Source organism: Lissotriton vulgaris, chromosome 5 (assembly GCF_964263255.1).
Source record: "Lissotriton vulgaris chromosome 5, aLisVul1.2, whole genome shotgun sequence".
In the NCBI taxonomy this organism is placed as follows: domain Eukaryota; kingdom Metazoa; phylum Chordata; class Amphibia; order Caudata; family Salamandridae; genus Lissotriton; species Lissotriton vulgaris.
In genome coordinates, this window is record NC_141693.1 from 1226741 (window position 1) to 1250652 (window position 23912).

General features: G+C 51.1%; 1 protein-coding gene across 1 annotated transcript in view; it reads right to left on the reverse strand.

Annotated features, from left to right (window-relative positions):
- PHF1 (PHD finger protein 1) overlaps positions 1–23912 on the reverse strand; it is a 1060025-nt gene that overhangs the window by 597111 nt on the left and 439002 nt on the right. The gene's annotated exons all lie outside the window — the stretch shown is intronic.

The following is a 23912-nucleotide window of genomic DNA, read 5'->3' on the forward strand; positions in this document are numbered from 1 at the left end:
TCACCTGGTCGAGGTGACTTCGTCCGGTGCCATCCTGGTGCCCATCTAATCACTGGCTAGTGATTCAGAACTTGGTCCCCTCTGCTTACAGGTATCCTTCATCATCGATCCAGGCTTGGATCACATCGAACTTCATCACTGGTCGCCTGCCAGCAACTTCTTCTTTCAGGCTCCATAGACTGCAACGAGGATTCCCGACGTCTTTTCAGCCCTATGCAGCCGCAGCCCCTGGGCTAGGTAACCTGAGCATTTCGGTGCTCCAGCATAGCATAACTATATAAGTGTCCAGATCCTTTTTCGTTTCAGCTCTACCTAGTCGGATTCGTCCGATAACACTAACTTTACGAAATCTAGCATCCATAAACTTTGTCCCGCATGAGAGTGTACACTCTGCACCCGATCTCTCTAGGCCTCCTGCTCGTAATCTGAAGGTTCAGTAGTCCAGTCCTAGCGATCCTAAAGCCTTTGAGACTAGCTACTTACCTGCTAGTATTTCGCATTCCACTTTTGTAGTATATGGTTTTCCGTGCCCCTCGGGCATTTGTGTAAATTGTGCGACTTTCAGAATTTCTTTAAGAGCTTTGTATTGTGCTTAGCTCCCTGTCCTCATAAAGAGTCCAGGGCTGTTGAGTTCTAAATAAATATCCTTTTATTTTCATAACAACTTGTGTGGTGTCCTTTCACTTGGTGTTCAAGGGGTATATGTGATGGTATAACAGCTGGCTTAGCACGCCCTCTAGAGTTTAGCCTAAAGACTGCTCTTGTCCATGCTACTAGGATAGCTGGTCTATCAGGTTGACTTACAACCAATCATCAATAAGGGTTGTTTGGACTGATACATAGTGATCACTCGCCTCATCTTGTGATCCACCCGGTCAACTAGGCGATACCTTAACTTGGACATAGCGGTCCATAACATTAGATTGGGTGTATCCTCCCCATCTAGTGATCTTCAATTTCTGCTTATCCCCCTCCGGTTCTTTTGCCATTTCGGTACAATCCACAGTTCGTCGTACAGTTCAGGGAGGGGGTAAGACTTCCAAGTGCCTGCGACCAGATCGATCCCTCAGCACTCACAGCGCTCCCACGGAGGTAGGGTATAGGAAGGCCTTGAGGCAGAGCACCGGCGATGGTCGGCCAGAAACCCAGCTCTCAAGGCAAGAATTTGTCCCTCATCGAACTGTGCAGTCAACCAGCTCTTTTAACAGCGATAGAGTCGCCCGTGCTAGTGAAATGCACCCAGGTCCGAAGTCGATGTCGCTGATGAAATCGAAAGCGAAAGTAGGGCCAGACCGGCCACTTCCGGTAAACAGCACCGTTGTTGTTGAACTACACCTCGGGCACTCGGCCAACTCAAGCGCCAGTCATCCGGGAGGTAGAGGCCGCAAACTCCTTAACATCACAACTCTGGCATCCGGGGTCCGTTTGGGACACGGGTTACAGCGTTCGATTCTCCCGTGGTTCAGCAACACTGAGAGTTCAACGACGAACAGGATAAGTGGCAGGATATATTCGGGGGGTACGAGGGTCTCGGGAGCCCTGTGCTCACGCGGCCATCTTGGATGCGCGCGAAGCTCCTCCTCCCAGCACCATATACTCTTAATGGCAGCACTGCACTTACAGTGCCCAGGAATGGCCCTGGGTACTGTAGGGGCACAGGGCTCATGCACCTGTGCCCTCACCACTGGCATAGGGCACCCAGCTAGAGGGGTGACTGATGGATGCCAGGGCAGTGAGCTTGTGGGCATGGCACACATGGATGTGTGCCACGTCGACTCTCTGTTTAGTTCTGTACTTAGACACTCAGCCTCCAAAGGCAGTGTGTGGGCGTCAGGGTACAGGGCCCCGAAGGGTGGCACAATAAGTGCTGCAGCCCTTAGGGGTCTTCTCTGGTCACCATGCCCTGGTTACCTAGGGTACCATTTACTATGGGCTGACAGGAGGCCAGAGATGCCAATTGGGTTTTAGTCTCAATACAGTTTTAGGGAAGGAACACAGGCCCTGGGCACCTGGTTGGCCGGAGCCCAGGGCACACTCAGTCAAAGCACATCAGCAATTCAGCAAAAAGTGGGGGCATACCCATGCAAGAAAGATGGCACTTTCTCACACTGTGGAATAAATATCGGGGAGATCCTTGTGTGTCACCTACGGTAGAAATGGATATGAGTAGATGTGCAGGTCAAGAGAGTAATGATTTATATGTAATTTGTAGTACTGTTCTCTCACCTATTGTATCGGTTGAATTGAAATTGTCGTCCAAATATTTTTGTATGGCTGTTTTTTTTTTAAGTAAGTAATAGTTCTTTATTTAGATATAAAAACATATCTTTAAAAGATTTCCCAAATCACACTATGTACAGTTTTGTAAATAGGAAGTAATTAAAAGAGTGGAAAGAATAAAATTTGACCGTAAGCATGCTTGTTAAAACATTTCAAATTATGGTTTGGCCCTCGCAGTCGTTACAAGTTCTATTAAAATACATATTCAGTCTAAACAGTGAGCAACGAGGCCTTAGCAGTGTCCATTTTATCTAGATTGCGGTATGCTTGCTGAATAAATTTGGCCAATTTTATATTTAAAACAATATTATCTGAAGACAAAGCAGCAATAATGGCATGCCTACAAGTCCGAACTCCCAACCTGTTCCATTCTGGCCTAAGCAGACACCCGTGTTGAAAATTGAAGGAAGGACAGATACAGAGCACATGCAAGATTGTTTCTATTGCTGACCCGCATCCTCTACAGGTTGTGCCCTCCTTCTTGCGACGCCAGGTGGGTAGGTTTTGAAGAAAGCACCAATCTCCCATTCTTAGGGCAATCAGGCAACGCTTTAAATAGAGTGAAAATGTCGTGGAGAGGTAGGTGGCAGGGGATAATCGTTTGTAAGAGTTGACTACTGCCCAGGAATGACTGCGTTTCGTGAAAAAAGTTTTATCTGAGGCCAGTGATTTCAGTCTTACACATTTTTTAATTGTGTTTTTAAAAACAGTCTGACTGGGGTTAACAGCCCAAAGGTCGGCAGCTGACATTTGAAAGATGTAGTCATTCAAAAGGCAGCCAAATGATCCCCCTGGATTGATCTCATTGATTTCTTTCCAGACTAGAGATTCTAAGGTACCTGATTCAGCCTGTCTTAATTTATGGCAGAGCTTGAGATATGTACCAACTTCGGAGGCTTCATAGTTGGTTAATCCCAGCTCTAATCTAATCTGTGTCGGGGATGCGGTACTCGGCAAATGAAGTACTTTTTATAGATTTTAGTTGAGTGTTTATTTAAGACAGTGTTCATTTTGCCTTTGAAGACCTCTATGCCATATGAAAGTGTAGGCCCGATCTTTACTCTAAGAACTTCCAATAGAGGGGAAAAGGTTGGACCTGAAAGTTTCTTCGATAGTTTGGGCAAGGATACCACTAGGGCCGTGGCTTTGGCTGCGATCACATTACTCTGCTTTGTAAAACAGCCCCTAGAGTCCAAATGGACACCTAAATATTTATATGATTGGCCAATTGAAAGACTTATTTTATTAATTGACCAGCCACCACCACTGTAACGTTTCTTACCAAATGGAACTATCAAGGTTTTTTCCATGTTAATTTCTAATTGATTGCTGATTGTGTATTGCGATAATGCGTCAAGGATCCTTTGTAGCCCTACTCTAGTGAGGCCAAACAGGGCCAGGTCATCGGCATATAAAAGATTACATAGGGGGCGTGGCTTGAGCGTCGATAGCGGCGGTCGCCTAAACGCTCGGCTCCGAGACAGAGCCTGAATTCATCCTGCTCTAAGAGGGTCCCGGGCGCCCCAGCCCCCCCAAATCGGAGTGCGCCAACGGGGCCGACGCAGCCGACTCGGAGGCGACCTCGGAGGACCCGGGAAACAGCTGGCGAGGAAAGTACGAGGGTCCGTGAGGAGAGCGGAGCGGAGCTCAAGATGGCGCCCGCTCCGTCTCCGTAGACCGGAGTCAGATCGCGACCCTGAGAGGCCGCCGACTCTGGACCAGCCCTCCCTCCTACCCCACCCGCCGGGAAAGCGGAGCTGTGGCCGAGTGCCTGATCGGCCGTGGACTTTGCAGAACCTGTGAGGAGACGCCCGCCAGGACCGCTCCTGATCTGCCTGCACCACGGGGGCCCTGTGAGGCGGCGAACGTGACGAGGGGGGCTGCGCAGCTGCGAGTGGCGCCCTGCACCTGAGATTGGACGTACCCAGCCCCCTCGCGAGTGAAAGGGCGCGGGCCCCCCCCAGGCTTGAGGGTGCACTGGGAGCAGCAACTCGGAGCCGGGACATCCGGAGGATCCACCAGGAAACAGTGGTGACTGGGGAGATTAGCTGACCCTGTGGGGACGCTGCCTTCCGACGGCGGCCGCTCCCCACCTTCCCCCTCCTGCTGGTTGGTACCGGGGACAAGTTCGCGGTCGCCGGACGGACGAAGACTCCGAGCCCCCGCACTGTCCCACTGGGATCCGGCTGGCAGCTCACAGCGGCGTGTGCCCACACGAACTCGTTGACCGCAGTGTGTGGGGATTTCCCCCCCCTTCGCCCCCCCAGCTTAGCACCTCCTGGGCCCCCGCTGGTGGACACGGTAAATATGGGGAAACCAAAGGGTCCTAAAGGTGGAGCCAAGGCCTCGGACACGGAGGCCACCGATAAAGAAGATAGGTTGGATCCGGAGAAGCCGGGGGGCCCCCAATTACAACAGCAATTTGATAGAATCCTTGAGGCAATTGCGGACACATGATCGGCCCTCCAGCAAGACATCGCTAAGGTGGCGACAAGTCTGGGCCTGCTTCCAGCAGATCACGGTAAGCTCTCGGACAGGGTTAAAGACGTGGAGAGCTCGATAGGAACCTTGGAACCCGCGCAAAAGACCCTGGCTGCCACCGTGAAAGACGCTTTAACCCGCATTGGAGACCTGGAGAGACGGGCGGAGGACGCGGAAGGGCGCAATAGGAGAAATAACATCCGCGTAGTGGGCCTACCAGAGAAAATCGAAAACGGCGACATGGTGGCCTACCTAGAGGACTGGCTCCGGACTGTGGTGGCGCCTGAGGGGCTCTCCTCCTTTTATACCTTGGAGCGGGCCCACAGGGTGCCGGCCAGACTGACGCAGCAGGGCCGCTCCCCACGTCCGGTAGTGGCGCGACTGCTGCATTTTCGTGACAGGGATCACCTCCTCAACGCCGCCAGACAAAACGGACCGTATCAGGTGGAGAACAGCCAAGTAAACATTTTCCCGGACTATACCTACGAAACACAACGGAAGCGTACCTCCTTCCTGGCGATCAAACAGGAATTGCGGAGCGAGGGCATTCAGTATTCCCTGTTGTTTCCGGCGAAACTCCGCATCATCCTGGACGACACGACCAAAGTCTTGGACAATCATGGAGGATGTCGGCAGCTGGCTTGAATTGTATAGAGCAGGCAAGGACGGTTTTGGATCCTCTTTCCAATCTACATCGGAGATGGGTGGTCAACGGAGATCAAAGAGGATCCGGAATCGCCGTGGCAGATCGGGCAGGCCCTCGACGGTGGAGACGGCGACGGAGCGGCGAGGGGTGCTGGAGCTGGTCTCCAACATATCTGGCCCCCAGGGCGGGCCGGCTGCGGAGGACTCGGAGACCGGTGGTGGTGGGCATCTTTCCGACACGGAGGACTCCGAAACTGACAGTGTGAATCTGCCCGTGATAACCCCGAATTCGGCGGAGGGCCTGCTGGATGGTCAGGGATGACCCTGGGTGAGCTGATTCCGATTACGGGGGGGGGGGGATGGTGAGTGCGGGGGGGTCCTTCGGGGGAGATGTTGGTTAACGATACGAGGAGTGGGTTGGGGTCGCACCTTTTCCCAGGCCTAAAACGATTGAGGGCTCAATCATGTCTCGGTAGCACGGAGGCGTGGAGACCCCCTATTGACGCTCGGCCCCCACTCAGCCCTTAAGGCATGCCTGCGGTGGCTACCGTCAGGTTAGTGGGGAGGGGGTTTTGAAGGGTAAGGTTTGGATGGGGACTGGATGGTACTATTTGGGACCTGTTCTTGGGGGGTGGGGTAGGAGTATGGGATTGGGGGGAGTTCTGTTATTGTTGAAGGGGACAACTGCCATTGGTGTGGATCTAATTGAGAGTTCGATCATGCTCGAGCATTACCGGGGGAAACTGAATGTGACACTATGGGACAATGGCTGATATATCCAACCTAAAATGCATTACCTGGAATGTGCGGGGCCTGCACACCATGTCCAGATGGCACAGGGTCCATGCCTACCTGGTGCGCAGGGGGGTACAAATAGCGCTGCTGCAGGAGACACATCTCACTAAGTTAGAAGGATTGGCGCTACAGCGTAGGTGGAGAGGGTAAGTGTATTACACGTCATATTCAGCTTATCCGAGAGGCACGTTGATTTGGGTGAGAGCCGGGGTGCCCTTACAGGTCACTAAAACTGTGGTAGATCCAGAGGGGCGGTTTGTGGCCATCACCGGCAACCTGGGGGGCAGAGCCTTGAACATATGCTGCATTTACGCGCCTAACGTGGACCAACTCTCTTTCCTGACTGCGCTGTCGGGCTCCTTGGCCCACTGTTTATCGGGACCCCTCTTAATGGGGGGGGGGGACTTTAATTCGGTGATGGACGTCGATCTCGACCGTTCCCACCCCCCCACCCCTTCCGGACTCTCCAGTTCGTCGAGTAGCCAAAGTAGGAGGGAATGGCAGGCCCAATGGGGACTGACAGACATTTGGCGAGCGCAACACCCGCGAACCCGAGATTACTCTCACTTCTCTGGCATGCACGAGCTGCACGTGCGGCTGGATGGGCTGTTGGGTTCGGCGGAACTTGTATCCGCGGCAGTGAGAACTGAGTACCTGACCAGGACCATCTCCGACCACAATCCTCTGTTAGCAGACTTCCGGTGGTTTCCAGGTACCCCCAGTGTGCCCACTTGGAAGCTACGCCCCGAGATCTTGGAAGACCTGGTGTTTAAGACAGAACTGGAGGACAAAATCGCTGAGTACTTTGTAGAGAATGAGGGTACGGCTGGGTCGAGAGCCACGGAGTGGGATGCATTTAAAGTGGTGGTTCAGGGATACTGTATAACAAAGAAGGTGGGAATGCGTAGGGTTATTCTGGATGATCTGGCTAAGGCTGATCGGAAACTCCGCGAGATCGAGCTTCTTCGCCCCGGCAACCCGGAACTGCAGGGGCAGGCCCTGGCAGCGAGAGAAGCGGTGGCCGTGGAAGTTGAACGGCTCCGTAGCTTCGACTATAGGGCTTACTTGACCAGGTCACTAGCAGAGGGGGACAAGTCGGGAGCGCTCCTAGCCTGGCTGGCCAATCCCATGAGGCGAACCACCCCCACGATGACCATTCGCACTGCGACGGGCAACGAGGTATGTACCCAGCCCGAGATCCTCGATTGCTACCTGCGCTATTATGAGGAGTTGTATCGTAGTAGGCTGGCGCAGGACACTACCCCGGTAGACGAATATTTACAGTCACTGCCGATCCCCACTCTGGAGCCTGCACAGGCGAAAGATCTGGGGAGAGATGTGGAGCTAGGTGTGAGAAGTTGGCCTGATATGCAGTGCTCACTATTCTAGCGATCACTATGCATCAGTCCAAACGACCCTTATGGTGATTGGTTGTAAGTCAACCTTAGACCAGCTATCCTAGTAGCGTGGATACGAGCAGTCTTCGGGCTAAACTCTAGAGGGCGTGTTAAGCCAGCTGTTATACCATTACATATACCCCTTGAACACCAAGTGAAAGGACACCACACAAGTGTTATGAAAATAAACAGTGTATTTATTTTAAGTCACAACAGCCCTGTACTCTTTATGAGGACAGGGTACTAAGCACACAACAAAACTCTTAGGAAAATACGGCACGGAAAGTTAGTGTTCTCGGGTGAACCCGATAAGGTAAGTCGGAAGCGACAGTGACTCTGGACCCTTAGATAATGAGGCTATGCGGGCACCGAAATGCCGAAGTTACCTAGCCCAGGGGCTGCGGCTGCATAAGTCGTTACAGACGTCGGGAATCCTCGCTGACGAACCAGGAGCCGGAAGGAAGGAGTTGGTGGCTGGCGACCAGTGGAGATAGTTCGTAGAGATCCAAGCCTGGATCAGAGATGGATGACACCTGAAAGCAGAGGGGACCAAGTTCGTAACTACTAGCCAGTAGTCAGAGGGTACCAGGAGGGCACCGGATGATCGTCACCTCGACTAGGTGGGTGGGCGACGCTAGGCTCTGCAGTCTCACGGACCAGGAGGCGTTGTCGGCGACCAGGATGGAGGTGCGAGCTGTCCCACAAAGGTTGATGCTGTCGGCGTCGCTGGGCCCAGGATTGGGGCAACAAGCCTTGGCAAATTCAGGGCCACGTGGTGGACCTAAAATGGCGTCTTGAGTGGACCAGGAGGGTCCGTGGTGCTCCTCTTTCAGAAGGGAGCAAAGGCCAGTCTGGAGCAACCAGACCAGCAGCGTTGTTGTCGGGCGTCGTCGAGAAGGCCACAAGCCAGCGGGCTAGTAGCCAGACAACGTGATGAGCAGCAAAGAGCAGAAGGGCCCCACGCAGATCGTGGAGATGCTGGGAGGCTGAACTTCGGTGCTGGAGCTGCTCAGGGTCGGGGCTTCTCGGACCCCAAAGCACTCACCAGAGGATCCCTCGGCGGTCGTGCTGGTTTAGAAGTCGTGCAGGTTCTGATGATGGCCGGTCCCTCGAGGTCTCGTCGCACCCACGGATCTCAGCTGAGCTGACGATGTGGGTAGAGGTCAGAGGTGCCAGGGAAGCCGGTTCTCGTCGAGCTGGGCAGTCGGATTCCTGAGGAAGGACATGCAGCAAACCGCAGAGTTCTTAGATGGTGCCTGCTGATGCAGGGTGACTACTCCTTAGCCACAAGGGAGAAATCTTGAGAAGAGTCGAGAGTTCCTTTCGTAGAAAGTAGTTTCTTGATTCAAAGATGATCTTATTTGGAAGGGTCCCCGCTCCTGCCTTTATCCTAAAGAAAGGGGTGGGTACGCGACTAGGTCCTGCCCTAGGGGTGGGACCAGGAAGGGGGGTGGTTACACCCCTCTCCCATGCCGGGCTTTCCCCAGGCCAGGGGCTGGTGTGCCCCTGGAACTGGTTCTAGCCAGCAGATGCGTAGTGAGAACCGGGGTGCCAGTCAGCAGTCACCTTCCTGTAAAGCCCTGCCTACCCAGGATACACAATCCCTGTCTGGGATGGTGCTAGCACCGCCCCTGACAGGAAACCCTTTGTCCAAGCTCTCCTCGCTGGAAGGACTCCCAGCAGCAGGAGGTCAGACTCGTGTCTGTGGTGGCAGCATCCATTTTGTGGAGCTGAGGCTTCGTTTAACTTTAACCGGGGTTCACAGTTACATACATGTCGTGTCCCTCTAGAAGGGTGGAATGCTAACCCCGTCGCCAGAATTGGCGAGGGGTTAGTATTCCAATTCGTATGACACCTTACTCGACATGTTTTGATAAAGCAATACCAAAGATAGCATTTAACCGCGAGGATTATAATGCACTTCAGAGTATATGGTATGCGTTATCATGGAACAGCTATTAGGACTTGGTTCCGCAAGCTGCAAACGGGCTCAGCTCATGCCAGAGCACCATTTCACACGATTCCAAGCACTCTGCCTTCAGGATTGTCAAGGCCTGCCATAGGAGTGACTGATAGGAATCTGTGTGTTCATTTTTAGGGTTAGATATAGGTATACTATATCTAAAGCAAAGGGTGATTACACCACCTTGCCCCAGCTGTCGTGCAGCCAGTTGTGTCAGATTTAGATGGCCATCCAGGGGTGGCATAATACATGCTTCAGCCCCTGATAGGCCCTGGGTACACCTATGCCCTGAGTTACAGGGTCTGATAAGGTGGCCCAGCACCAATTGGAAATGTACCTAAGGTACATGGAATCCATTTTAGAGAGAGAGAAGTAGGCCTGAGGTCCTGATTGGCAGGGTCCCAGGCCAACTAAGTCGGAAAACCAGCAAAACACCAGGCAAAAAAAAGTTGGGGGTAACCATAGTCAGGTATCTACCTTCCTACACTAGGGGAAATCCGTAGCGCCATAAAAGGGATGGCGAGAAATAAAACCCCAGGCCTAGACGGACTTCCGGTTGAGTTCTACTCCACCTACGTGGACCTCCTGGCCCCCAGGTTGCTAGTGGTGTATAGAGAGGCGAAACGCTTGGGGCGCCTCCCCGGGTCGATGTGCGAGGCCTTGGTGGTCCCCCTCCTCAAACCGGATAAGGAGGGCAGTGACCCGGCATCTTACCGACCGCTTTCGATGCTTACAGTCGACTACAAAATCCTGAGCAGCATACTAGCCTCGAGACTGTTAGGCCACATGAGCTCCCTGGTCCATGTCGATCAGGCGGGATTCATACCCAAGAGTAACACGACAATGAACATCCGTCGCTTGCTTCGGCTATTGGGGGAGATCCATGCTGAGGCCCCTTGCCCCTTGGCCCTATCGATCGACCTAGAAAAGGCTTTTGATAGCTTGGAGTGGACATACCTCCATAGAGTCCTGGCACATTTTGGTCTGGGGGAGGGGTTTTTGCGGTATTATACGCCTCGGCAACGGCCAGGGTGCGGTTGGGCCCTTTGATTTCCCAACAATACCCGGTGGAGCGGGGCACGAGGCAGGGGTGTTCTCTGTCTCCCCTGCTCTTTGCACTCGGGGTGGAACCACTGGCGCTATTGATTCGAACTGGGGCCTACTTCCAGGGGTTGCGGACCTTGTCAGGGCAGCAATTCATCTCCCTTTATGCCGATGACCTATTGCTATTTCTGGAGGATGCCGGAGAAGCCTTGACCGGGGCTGACACGGCGCTCACGGCCTTTGGAGAGCTCACGGGCCTGAAGGTGAATTGGGCGAAAACTTGCCTGTTCCCGGTCCGTCAGGGGGAGCCCCAACCTGCTACCATCAGAGAGATCAGATGGGAGCCCAGCTGCCTCAAATACCTAGGGGTGTATGTGTATCATGACCAGGCGGATATCCTGGACAGCAATATTACCCGCTGTATCCGAGCACTGAGAAGTACTATGGACTTTTGGGCCACCCTGCCGCTATCGCTGGCTGGCCGTATTGCACTGCTGAAAATGGTGGCACTCCCTCGGCTGTTGTATTACTTTCGGACGCTCCCGGTCTGGATCCCACCGGCCACCTTCCGGACCTTGACCTTCATGCTGGTGACGTTCCTCTGGGGGTCGAGCCGCCGGAGAGTGGCGCTCAAGACCCTGATGAAACCAAAATCGGAAGGGGGGTTAGCGGTGCTAGACTTTGAGAAATACTACCTAGCTGCCCAATTGCAGACTTACACCCAGGAGGTGGCGCGGGAATTTCGGGGCCCGGAGGAGGGGAGGGGGTGCGGTATGCCCAGGCACGTTATATCCTACTTCGCATTACGACAACGGTTGGCCTTGAGGGACCTCACGCATGAGGAACGCACCATACAGTCGTGCTGGAACCAAATACATAACCGTGCGGAGCTGAAGCGCCCGTATGCTCCGGAGATCCCATTGGGGATGCTCACTGCCTTGCCACACGGTGGTGACTGGTCTCGGTTGAGGCATTGGGAAAATGCAGGGCTGCAATTGGTGGGTGACCTCTATGAGGACGAAGTGTTGCTACCGTTCCAGGCGATTTTGGATCGCTTTGACATTCCCCGTGGCGATTTCCTCCTTCACGCGGCGGTTGTGAGGGCGATTCAGGCGTATTGGCAGAACGGCCTGGAGGAACCACCGACGTCAGCGGCGTGCCAATATGTTATGATGTCGTCAGGGACGATCAAGGTGGTGACATGCTTATATTCCAGACTGATTAATGAGAGGCTACCCCCGCTGGAGGTACTCAGGACTAGGTGGGAAGTTGACATAGGGAAAGACATACCGGAGACTACATGGGCCCAGCTGTTGCGTCGCGCCTGGAAGGGCACTCGCCACGCCCGGTTCCAACTGGTTCACTTTTATATACTGCACCGGGCCTACTTGACCCCGGAGAAAATACAGAAATACTTTGCCTCGGACTCAGCGGCTTGTCCCAGATGCCGGGCGCCTGCGGCTAATCTCATACATATGTTGTGGTCTTGCCCAGCGCTCTCCTCATACTGGTCGTTGATAGGGGATACCCTCAATTTATCGACCTGGGGCTTCTATTGGCAAAACGGGAGGTAACTAGGCATTGGAAAGCACGAGTTGGTCCAACGGGCACTAAATGGCACAATGAATTTCTAAAATGGGCTACTGGGGAGAGCACCCTGAGGTACCAATTGGCGAGGCGACAGCAGAACGAGAAGGCGTTAGAAGCAGCGCAGGAGTGGGAGACGTTGGTGCAGGCCCTGCGCGATTACAACACTTCCAGTGACTCAGATAGTGATGAGGGTGTGCAACTTCCGACCCAATAACTTTGTTTCACCACGTTTCTCCTTGATGATGTGATAGCTTTCCTACCGCAAGCTCTTGATACACACACAAGCACACCAATGGCGGGGTGGGTGGGAGGGTGGTAGATAGAGGCAGGGGAAAGCGAGGTAATCTTTCACCACATTTGAAGTTGTTAACATACTATTAGCTTGGCTCTTGGTCCTCTGGGGGGGGTTGGATTAGGTGGGAGGGGTTGAATGTTTTATAGTTGTTTAGAAAAGCAGACGTAGACCTTACATTTATCCTGGCCGATACCGGGAGACTGCCAGACCATTCTGCATGGGATCACCGTAAGCGCCGCCCAGCCTCCGGGATGTGGGCTGAATGGCTGTGTAGACGGAGTACTCACTATTGGGGCCTCTGTAATTTCATTGCTGCTGTTAATACGTCCTGGTACCGGCATGTAACTTGAACTAATTCCTGCAATAAAAATATATTAAAAAAAAAAAAAAAAAAGATTACATAATGCCATGCCTCCTACTTTGGGCGGGTGACAGTTTACCTTGTCTAAGGTGCTTGACAGATCGGCTATGAATAGGTTAAAGAGAAGGGGGGCCAGCATGCATCCCTGCTTGACACCACGTCAGGTCATGATTTTTCGCGAGAGATGCTTGCCGGACCCTAACTTCACTCAAACCCATGTGTTAGAATACAGTTGAATGATAGGGTTCAGGATTTTATCTGGAATTCCTCACTGGCTCAATTTTTTCCAGAGTGCTGCCCAGGGCAATCTATCGAATGCTGCTTTGAAGTCGACAAAGCAGCAAAAGGCCATCCTAGATGTTGAGAAGGCTTTATCGATGATAGTGGAGACTGCTAGTAAGTTTGTCATAGTTCCTGAATTGGCAACAAATCCTGTTTGATTCAGAGGATCTCGTTCTCTTAATGATTTTATGACGGTAGAACCTGCAGCCCCTACTGATGGAGTACGGTTTGAGCCCTGCGCCGTCACTGGGTAAGAGCTGATCAGATAAAGACACAGCTGCGACCATTTCGCTGTCGGGGGCATCTTGATCAAGACTACCTGTTGTAAAATCCTTGCTTGCTTTTAAAACACTCTGACTGTTAAACTCACTCCATTTGAGGCGCTTTAAGTTTTCAGAGTGTATTCCCTTATAGGTTATAGGAGCCGTTTTATGGAATTCTGGGTTTGTGATGAAGGAAATGACCTGCGGCCTGTGGTCGCTTTCAGACCGTGGATGGATGCAAAAACTGTCCAGATTAAACAGTAGTTCTGAGTTACAAATAGTAAAATCTAAGTAAGATTTTTTGCTTCCATTCGACCAGGTCTAGTTTGGAGGTGAATCGCTGGTTGACCTTCCATTCACTACCAGGTAGCCTGCGTTATAGAATCTCATCACGGAGAGCTCACCTAATATGTTTGAGGTTTGCATCGGAGGTTTAGATTGAGTCATAGCCTCAATGATGTTAGTGAAGTCGGGCCCTTCCATGTCTGCTACATTCCCCTGAAATAAGTTTGTATTGAAATCCCCCGTGACAATACGGTCCGAGTTGGGGTATTCAGTGGCGATGACCTTCATGATTTCACAAAGTCGGACCAGATGGTCTTTTTTTGTGCGGGTACTGGGGTTGATATACATGTTTATGAGGAAGAGCAAACGCTGCCTCCTCCACGGGTTAATTTTAACCCCTAGTAGCCAGTCTTCTTTGAAACAGAATTGATTAAATGCACCTTTTAAGTTATTAGAGATGTATATGGACAAACTGCCTTTGGGATGGCCGAAGCGGCTGTCCCTGAGTGCTGTTTTCCAAAATTCGATGTATCCTTCTATGGGGCGGCCCTCTGACGCCCAGATTTCCTGTAGGGCGATTGCTGTAGGTTTACACAAGAAGGCCATAGTGTCATCATTTGAGGTTTTTTGATGGAGTCCAATGATGTTCCATGAATACAATGAGAAGGGCAACCGCCCTTGCCTGTTATCTGTTTTATGCCGTCAGTCAGCCACTGAGAGAGGTTTTCCAGAGGGATTGTATTTTTCTACGAGTGTTTCAGCCACAGGCGGTCAATTTAAGTGTTTTGAGGACAGGATTGCTGGCAGCCACCCCCAACTATGGTTTAGTTCTACATTGTCTCCAACTTTTTCGGGACGTTTAGATTCGACGTCAGACCCTGAGGCATTTTTTAAAACAGAGTAGGGTTTCGCACGTTCTGTTGTTTTAATGGTAGCCAGCTGACTGGGTGAAGTCGATCTGTTTAACAGGGAAATAGGATACCCTGGTGTGGAGTAGGGGTACATTCCAATTCCCCAGTTCCGCAGAGTGGATTTCTGTTCAAGAAAAGCTCCTACCCAGCTGGCCGATGAAAAAGTCGCCACAGTGACCTCAGAAGGTTGGTTACCTCGGGGGGTAGGGGGGGTGGAGGAATTCGATGGATTCTATGTTGTTCGTGGCCAATCCTGCTAGCCCCGGAATGCCTTCCGCCAATTTTAACAGATTGGATCTATTAAGAATGTCGTGCCGCCCTTTAGATTTGTATTCAGGGGCCAGTAAAATCTGATGACACAATAGGTCATTTTTGCTTGACTCCGGTACACTTATGGACTTGATGTCGGAATTTTCGACTATCCTATCTGGTTTAATTTTGTGTAACTGTTGTGACAGTCGTTGCGAAACCCTCTTCAAATGTGGGTTGTAACTGGTCAGGGTTATCGGATCGTTACAGATAGTTTTGGAGTAATTTAGTCTTGACGTTGCATTTTCCTTTCCAGGAGAAGTTAGAGCCATCGGTGACCTGGGTTTTCCTGATACCGTCTTAGGCCCGATTTTGCTTGCCTTCTCTGAACTCACCCTTATGTTTTCTGTGAGAGCACTGCCCTCAGCTGTTTCTGGGGTCGTAGTTTGTTTGCTTTGACCCTGTGGGCTCTTCACTGGTTCTTGGGTGAGTGTTTCTGGGGTGACTCCGTTGAGGTTTTTCGTTTGCTCTACTGCACTGATTTTGATAGGGGATTTTTTATTTTCAGCTTTTATAAAAATAGGAAAAAGTTCCTGATGGGCCAGGTTGGAGTTTGCCCTAAGTTTGTTTCTGGCTTTACACTGGCGTTTACGCTCTCTCTTACTGCATGGTGGAAAAGGCCCTGGGGGAGCCACCACTGTTAAAGCGGTCTGAGGAGCAGGGCTATTTCTTCGCCCAGGCTCAGGTTGGTCAAGCCTGGTTACAAGCCCAGTTGGTGTCAATGGAGGACCGTTTTCGACCGTCATATTTGGTTGTAATTGAACGCTCTGGGAATGTCCTCTCAGCTTCGTTGAGCCGGTGATTGTTCCGGTCTTTGGCGCCTCCCCTTCATTTATGTATACATTCTGCTTAACAGGAACCTCAATGGGTTTTTGATGTTCTTGCTGTATGGGGGATGGCGGTTTAGTGAAGACGTTTCCTCCCCTCAACAACTTGACCTCGCTTATAACAGTAGTTAGGCATTCTGGGAGCAGAGAAAGAGAATCTATGATTGGGGAACAACAGCAAGTTGATTGGGCAAGCTTCGTGGAGGCTTACGCCCTTAAAATTAAAGAGTTTAGGTTATCTAGTTTGCTATCGATACCAGACGTGAATAGTGCCAAGGTGTTTAGTAGGTCAACCTGCACCTCCAGTTTTACCGAATGATAGTTAAGTGCATTAACAGTTTGTTGAAGGGTCTGTAGGAGTTGTGGCCAAGCACTGGTCGCAGTATTTTCTTCGATGTTTAGTTTTTCATTTGGGATAGAACTGGGCCTGGGGGGATTTTGGGTGGTCTTGAAAAAAAGGGACATGTCTGACATAAATTGATCATTCAAGACAGGTGGTACTGGAAGGTTTTGCAATGGGTCCTTAGTTTTTCCGGGTGGCGAAAATAACATGTACGGGGGTCTCAAAGCTGGTGGTGCTTTTGAAGTGATTATTGTTTGTGGGGTTGAGGATAGTTGGCTGCTGTTAAGATGCACAGGGTTGACTTGCCCATGAATTTGCACCATCGTTGTTTGCTGAGAAGAGGCCGCAGGAGGCTTGGTCGGGGTCGCTAGGCGGATGACGGTGGGTTGTGTCGGCACTGAGTGGCCCTCTGTTGAGCACATGGTGTCCTCCAGCTGGGTTTGCACTGAGTGAGGGAACCCATTGTCATCTGCTGGAGACACGAAAAACTTGCCCGATTGGAGGTGGGCAGATTGAGGATTTTTACTGTTATGGTTAGTATAAGTAGACCCAAAAATGTAGACTTCTGATGGCTCAATTGCCGTTGTGGTTTCCGGTGCCCAATGTTGCACCGGGGCCAAGTGAGCCAACCCTGATTGAGCCTGGGTTGTGGTGATGATTGCCTCCGGGGATTGCGCGTGTGGTTGTGGCAATTCCACAGTCTTTAATGACGTTTTTCTAAAAAAGTCCCGTAGGCTTAGAGGTTTTAATATGTGGTTAGCGTCGGCCAAGACCTCAGCAGCATCAGGTTGTTTGGGTTTCCTTCGTTTAGGTGCTGTGTATTTCCTTTCTTTTCCTGATCTCATTGTTCCAGAATGGGCTTGGGCTCTTTTGTTTGCTTTATTAATTACCAACAAGAGAGGGAGGATTAGAAAAGGATCACTCCTATATCCCCAATCATAAATACAAGAAACAACTAAGGAGTGACTTATTGAAGCTGTGGACACGAAATTAGAGTCAGACAACCCATAGGGCAAGAAATTCTTCCACCTCCTAGTGAAAAAACGATAATGGAACCCGACAAAGGAAAAATAAGTGAAAACACATACAAAAGAAACAATTAGTGTTTAATTAACCACTTGGACGCTAAGGGAATCAGACCCTTATAATGATATTTCCATTGAAATCAATGGGCAGTGCATGACAAGTTACCCTTGTCATTAGCATCCAAGTGGTTAAGAAGAACCCTCACTCACCCTAGTGGTGACATGCTTCATCACGGGGTTCCCACTGGAGGAACCGAATGTCCCTCCAGTGTACTTCAACGCCTGATTTGCAGCGGAGCAGGTTCTTGTGAATTGGACTTAGTGTATGTGCATAAGTGCAGGTGGTAGTGAATTAAAAAATATTAGTTGTACCCAAAATCACTTTATTCAGTGGTCAACCAATATTATTATAAACAATGTGTAGGATATTATGAGTGGTAATATTATTGACCACTTATATCACTTCAAAGGTAGGTCGACATGTTTCAGCAGTCTTTTTTAATTCATGCAGCTTTCTTCAGGACCAGTGACGCAAAAATCCCTGGTGGTCCGTGCTCGCTAAGGCGCGTCCAACCAGTGGATGTGTGTGAAAAATAAATATTTATAAAAAATTACCATAAAATATGGTTGCTGCACCCTAGTATTTCCAGGGACTCAGAAAAAAGCACGGAATTACAGTGCTGTCATCTGAGGGCTTAAGCGTGGGAGGCTGTCTTCACGCTACTGCTATTTGCTAGTAACGGCTCGCCTCCTGTGACCTACTAAGTCCACTGCCGCCGCCCTGAACGCGTGTGGTTGTGGCAATTCCACAGTCTTTAATGACGTTTTTCTAAAAAAGTCCCGTAGGCTTAGAGGTTTTAATCTGTGGTTAGCGTCGGCCAAGACCTCAGCAGCATCAGGTTGTTTGGGTTTCCTTCGTTTAGGTGCTGTGTATTTCCTTTCTTTTCCTGATCTCATTGTTCCTGAATGGGCTTGGGCTCAGTGAGGTAGTGTGGCTCACTGGTTAGAGGCGGCAGACCCGAGAGCAGAGGACGGCCCGGGACCAGGGTTCGATTCCCGGCGCGGCGGGTTTCTGGACCAGGGTCAGCGGACTCGATAATTCTCTCGCCTCGGTGCCCACTCTGATCTGCGATCACACTCGGCAACTCTGGGCATTAGCTTGCCTCATCTTCACTAACGGCCCCACCAGACCGCCGGGGATGCCTGGTCTCACCCTGGAGATACCCATTAAGGGACCATCTCTCAGGGAAGCCAGGAAGGGTTTCGCAGCGGTCGAAGCGCGGAGATACTCCCCCGGGAGTGATTCTAGCGCTATATAAACACGCAAATTAAATTAAATTAAATTTTGTTTGCTCTCAAGTCCAATGCCACTAGTGCTTTATTACGGCAGCGAGGTTATTAGGATTCAGGCTTCAGGAGCTGTGTGCAATGACTGTGCGCTATGTGGCTATATTGGTATACAGCAAGTGGCACCCCCCTGCTCGCCCAATCCCGCCTGCTCGGGGCCTCCCGACCCTGACCACTGACACCACCTCGCCTCTCCAGATCGGACCGAAATCCAAGGACAACTGGGGCTACGTGCTATGCAAACTCTGGAAGTGAGTGCAAGAACCTCGAGGCCTGGGGGTGAGGTGGAGCCAGCAGGGTATCTGGGCGAGATAGTGGAGGGCCCGGGCTGGCTCAAAGATGGAGAGCAAGGGGGGCAGCCCCAGAGCTTGTGGGTTCCCGTAAGCAAGCCAGGCGACGAGCAGCGGGTGAGGGGTGACCAAAGGCCCTGGGTGCTAGAAGGTTGGGGCGCCTGCCGAGAGCCCCAAGTGGGAGCACAGCGAGCCGTGAGGGCTACAGGAGCTTAACTAATAAAGAGAACTCGGTGAAAGAACTCGAAGAGCTCCAAACGCGTGGGGCTGCAGGCACCAAACAGTCAACGCATTGGGGGGGGGGGGGGGGGGGGGGGGGGGGACAAGAGAGGAAGCCGTCCACTCGCCGGAGTGTCTTAGGGGAACGGCGGTAGTGCGAGAATTTGCCTCCCGGTCAACACCTACACCCCCTTGTGTGTGCTATTGCACACTGCCGCGCTGCAACCTTACCGCGAATCAACCGGTCTCAGCTGCAGGACATGCGTAAGTCCGTCTCACTGTGCCCTCGCCTGGCTCGCTTGTCTCCGGCTCTCAGCGCAGCAGCCCCTGTGCACCGCGCACCCACCGCCAACAGCCTCTCCACTCTCCTACGTTGCCACGCCTACCTGGCGAGCCTCAGTAATCACGCTGGTGGGACGCGGCCAGTCACACGCTCTCAGCAGTAGCAGCAATCAGCTGTTTTGCCTATTTCAATTTTTTTTTAAATTTTAACTTGCATTAGCTGAAAATGGGAAATAAATTCAAAGTTGCACTTAGCATGGCTGCTGTTTTAACCAATTAAAACATTTGAATAAAAAAAAAAAAGAATTGCACATCACAGAGCGTGGCCAAGGCAGCTACTAAAATGGCTGCTCACTCATGAAGCTCTGGGGATCGCAGTCTCCTAAACTGCATGTATCGCACCGAGAACCATCTTTAATTTAAACAATGCAGCCAGGGGAGCACCGCAACAAGGATGTGCCGCCCAGGGCTGCTGCTCAGAGCTCAAACTTACTCATAATACAGGTACTGGGCCTACATATCCTGTCACCGTCTCAGAGGCCCCGCAGCGACAGAAGTTGGAGGCGAGCCTGAGGCAGAGATTGAAGTCTCGTCGGTGTTGCAGGCTTGACCTTCCTTCTTCATGCTACAGGGGCTTAGATGAGGGCGTGGGCCTGATCCAGTTCCCGACTGCATGCTCTACTTCCTGCCTACTTTTGGGTACCTGTGGTCCACTCGACCTTGCTGCTGGTGGCCCATGCAGTGTGGAAGGCCCTGGCAGACTCTTCTGGCCTCCGGTGAGTGTGGTGTCTTCGGGCAGCCTTTGCGCCCGTGAGGACTCTGCTACTGCTTGCCCGGTCTGGAGAGGAGTGAATGGTCTTGCAGCGGTTCCTGCAGTGCGGCCTCCTGGGGCGCTGGTACATGTGCGGCTTCCCTAGTGCTGTAGCACTGCTACCTGGAGGTGGGGTAGGTCTTGTCCCTCCTAACTGCATTACCTGCAGAGGGGTCACGATGTGCCCTCTGTCATGCCCCCTTGCATTTCTGTATGCACCTCCTTGACTGGGTCACCTCTACAGTCTCTGCAGTGTGGATTGCTGGGCCCGAGCTTGGACTGCCCCTGTCCAGTGTTCTCTCTATGATGCCTCATTTCGTCCAGGTGGTCTGCTCCGCCACCTTCTCTTCCAGTGTGGTCTACATACATCATCTTGGAGCTCCCCACGCTGGATCTCCGTTGGATGAGTGGACTGTACATTCTTTTCATGCTGGGGGGTGGGGGGGCCACCGGCAGTGATATTGACGATTTTCCAGACCTGCTGAGCCAACCACCCATACGCGTTGACCCCCCCTCAACAGATCCCCCCTTCTAATTGTTAATGATGGGCAAGGGTGCCCCAATACAATGCAAGCTCCTGTTTGAGCATTCTAAACCCACATGCTGAAGAGGGTCACACTCCGACACCGACGAACCCCCAGATGAGACAGGAGCTCTGAGGACACAGCGAGCGTAGAAGCTATCATGAAAGAGATTGGGGCCAGATTCCGCTCTATCGATGCCAGTTATGATGCCCTTAGTCGCAGCATTCATAGCGTGGTTGAGAGCCTGGAGTGACAGAACATTAGGCTGGAGTGTGCTGAAGAGCGGATCTCGAGTATGGTGCTATCTCTGCCACAAACTGACTAGACAAGATGGAGCGCTTCCTTAAAATAGTAGCTATTAAAAATGATGACCTAGAGGCACGCTCTCTGCAGAATAATGTCCGCATAGTTATTGTGGCGGAGACGACCATCAGAGGAAGCCCTGATGTCTGTGGAAAATATGCTCATTGATCTCTTTGACCGCACTAACTTTATGTCCACCTTCGCAGTGGTGCGAGCCCACCGCACCCTTGGTCCCGCCCGTCAGATAGTAGGTGCCCCCCCCTGACAATTTCTGCTTCTGGAGTGCTTACTAAACTACAAGGAACGGGACGCAGTACTTTGACTAGCCCACAATAAAGGCACAGTGCAATACCAAGGATCTATGCTTATTTTCTTCCTGGATCTTACTCCCACTGTTCAGGAGGCATGGAGGAAGCACGAAGATGCCAAGCAGGCATTGCACAAACTGGGACTCAAATTTGCCATGCTTCATCCAGCTCGCCTTTGTGCTGAAGTTGAGGGAAAATCTCAGTACTTCGACAATCCGAGGGAAGCAATGGACTTTTGCAATCACCAAGTTCTAGGCATCCCATCTCAGATCACAGGGCCTCTCCGCCTTCCTCAGGGAGTGCAGTCTGATGCCTCCCGCTGCTCCAGGATCTAGCCAGTCCATGACTCTCCTATTCTGCCCTTGATATGTACCTACATATAATCTCCCTGGTAACCCGGGCGAATGCCTTTACTAGCCAATACTCTCCGATCCGTATTTGCTCTTGTTCCACAGATTAATATCTCAGACTGTGAGCCCAGTGGAGTTGCCACCCCCAACGGTGTACACCGGTTTGTTCTTCTTGGGTTTAATTAGTTTTGTGTTTTGTCCAATGGGGATTCACTGGAGGGGAACATCCTTTACAACGCAACTTTTACCACGCAGAGCCTTTACGACGCAACTATTACAACGCATGCCATTACAACGCATTGCGCTGGGGGGCGCTCTAGGATAGGGAATAGATTTAATATACTATCCAACACCTTCCCTACTATCCACGGGGACTGGAGTTGGAATAGTAAATTAAACTATTCACTATCCAGCACCCCTCAACACTATGCGTTGTAAAAGCATGCGTTGTAAAACTTGCGATGTAAAGGCATGTGTGGTAAAAGCATGCGTTGTAATGTCATACATCCTTCACTGGATAGCGTTTAATCTAGTGTCACAGTATGTTTCGTAATTATTTGGTAATATTTGTTCCATGTTGCATTGTGAGCACCAACGATGGTACACGCTTCATGTACCACTACGTTCTACCAAGCTATCTGAGATGCTGCTACCGGACATTACTTGGAGGGGGTGACCATCTTCTCATTTCCAGGAACATTTGGGGATTAAACAATCCCTTTGAGGGTAACCAGGTCCTCTCTTATCTGTCTTGCCACAGTGCCAAAATAGCCTTCCTGCAAGAAGCTCATCTTCCACCTCGGGATTCCCACATGTTCACCTCCACGTGAGAAGCATACTGTTATTTCTACCATTATAGTACATATTTGAGGAGGTCTGTATACTTCTCCATGCAAAAGGGTCCCCTTCACATACCACCCATAGGGAATCTACACCCAGAGTTCCGCTACATCTTATTTTTTGGGCTGATAGTGGGCAAACGAATACTCTTAATAAACAAAAATACTCCTAATATAGACTCCCCTGAATTTTTTCAGGCAGTATACTCTTACATAGGTCAATATGAGGAAGACCAGGTGATCATGAGTCCACCAGCACTCAACTAAGTGAAAAACCCAGGTCCAACACGCTCCTAAATTTCATCATTGACACTTATGCTCTTAATGACGTCTAGTGGGCTCGCCACCGTAACACCGCTGAGTACATCTTCTACTCCAATCCCCCCCCCAAGGGAATGGACAAGACTCGACTATTGGTTTGTTTCAGTGAATGCTGTACCCTGGACCACTGACGTTAGACATCTCCCATGCACTGTCAGACCACTGCCCAGTGCTCCTCACACTCAAATTCCCTGGCATGTATGGCTGCCTGCGCCCTCGTGGCGGTTCCCAGGCGAGGCACTGCATACCACATTTTTCATACCAAACTGTGCCGGCCATCACCGAATACTTCACCTTGAACTCCGGTAAGGTGTCCGCGCAGACCACCCTTTGGGAGGCCTTTAAGGCCAGCATATGTGGTGTCTGCATATCTAAGCAATTAGGTACACTCCGCAACATCCGGGCCCAGCTGCCTCAGAGAGAATCCACCCTGCATGACATCGAAAGGGACAATATTAGCTCAGGCAGCGCCCACAGCTACATGCACAATCGGTTCTACTGAATTTTATGCGCTGGCAGTCAGGGAAGTGAAGTACATGAGGGAACACGCCACAGCCAGACAATACGAAAAGGGGTAAGTCAGGTCGTACCCTTGTGTGCCTACTTCACCTCAATCAGTTCAGCATCTTTATTACAGAAATTTGCACCTCGGATGACACCATTGTCTGGTATTATGAACATCTGTATTCCTCTCGTTCCTCTAATGCAAAGAACGAGATAGCAACGTAGCTCGCCGAGATAGCCATGGTGTGGCTAACCAATGGCCAATGCAATTTTGTAGCTGAGCCCATTACCTGCGAAGAGGTCGTCCAGGCCCTATATGCTATAGATAGCTCCAAGCCCCCGGCCTGCATGGCATTACTGGACCTTTTTACAAAGACTACAAACATCTACTTGCCCTTTATTTACTTCTTTTATACACGGAGGCTCAGAGAACAGGCTCCCTCCCCCCTATACTCAAGCAATGTGGTCCTCACATCACTTTTGAAACCTGGGAAAGACTACATTCTTTGCTACTCATACAGACCCCTCTAACCTCCTAAATTTAGATAATAAAATCTTTGCCAAAATGTTGGCCATGCATCTCTCCCTACGTATGGACCAGATTATTTCTCTTCTACAATACGTATTCATCCCACACAGATTCATCTCCTAATCTAAAAACAGCCTTCTCTGTGTTAAATAGGATTTCCCCCACGCTTCCCACTGCGGTAGCATTACT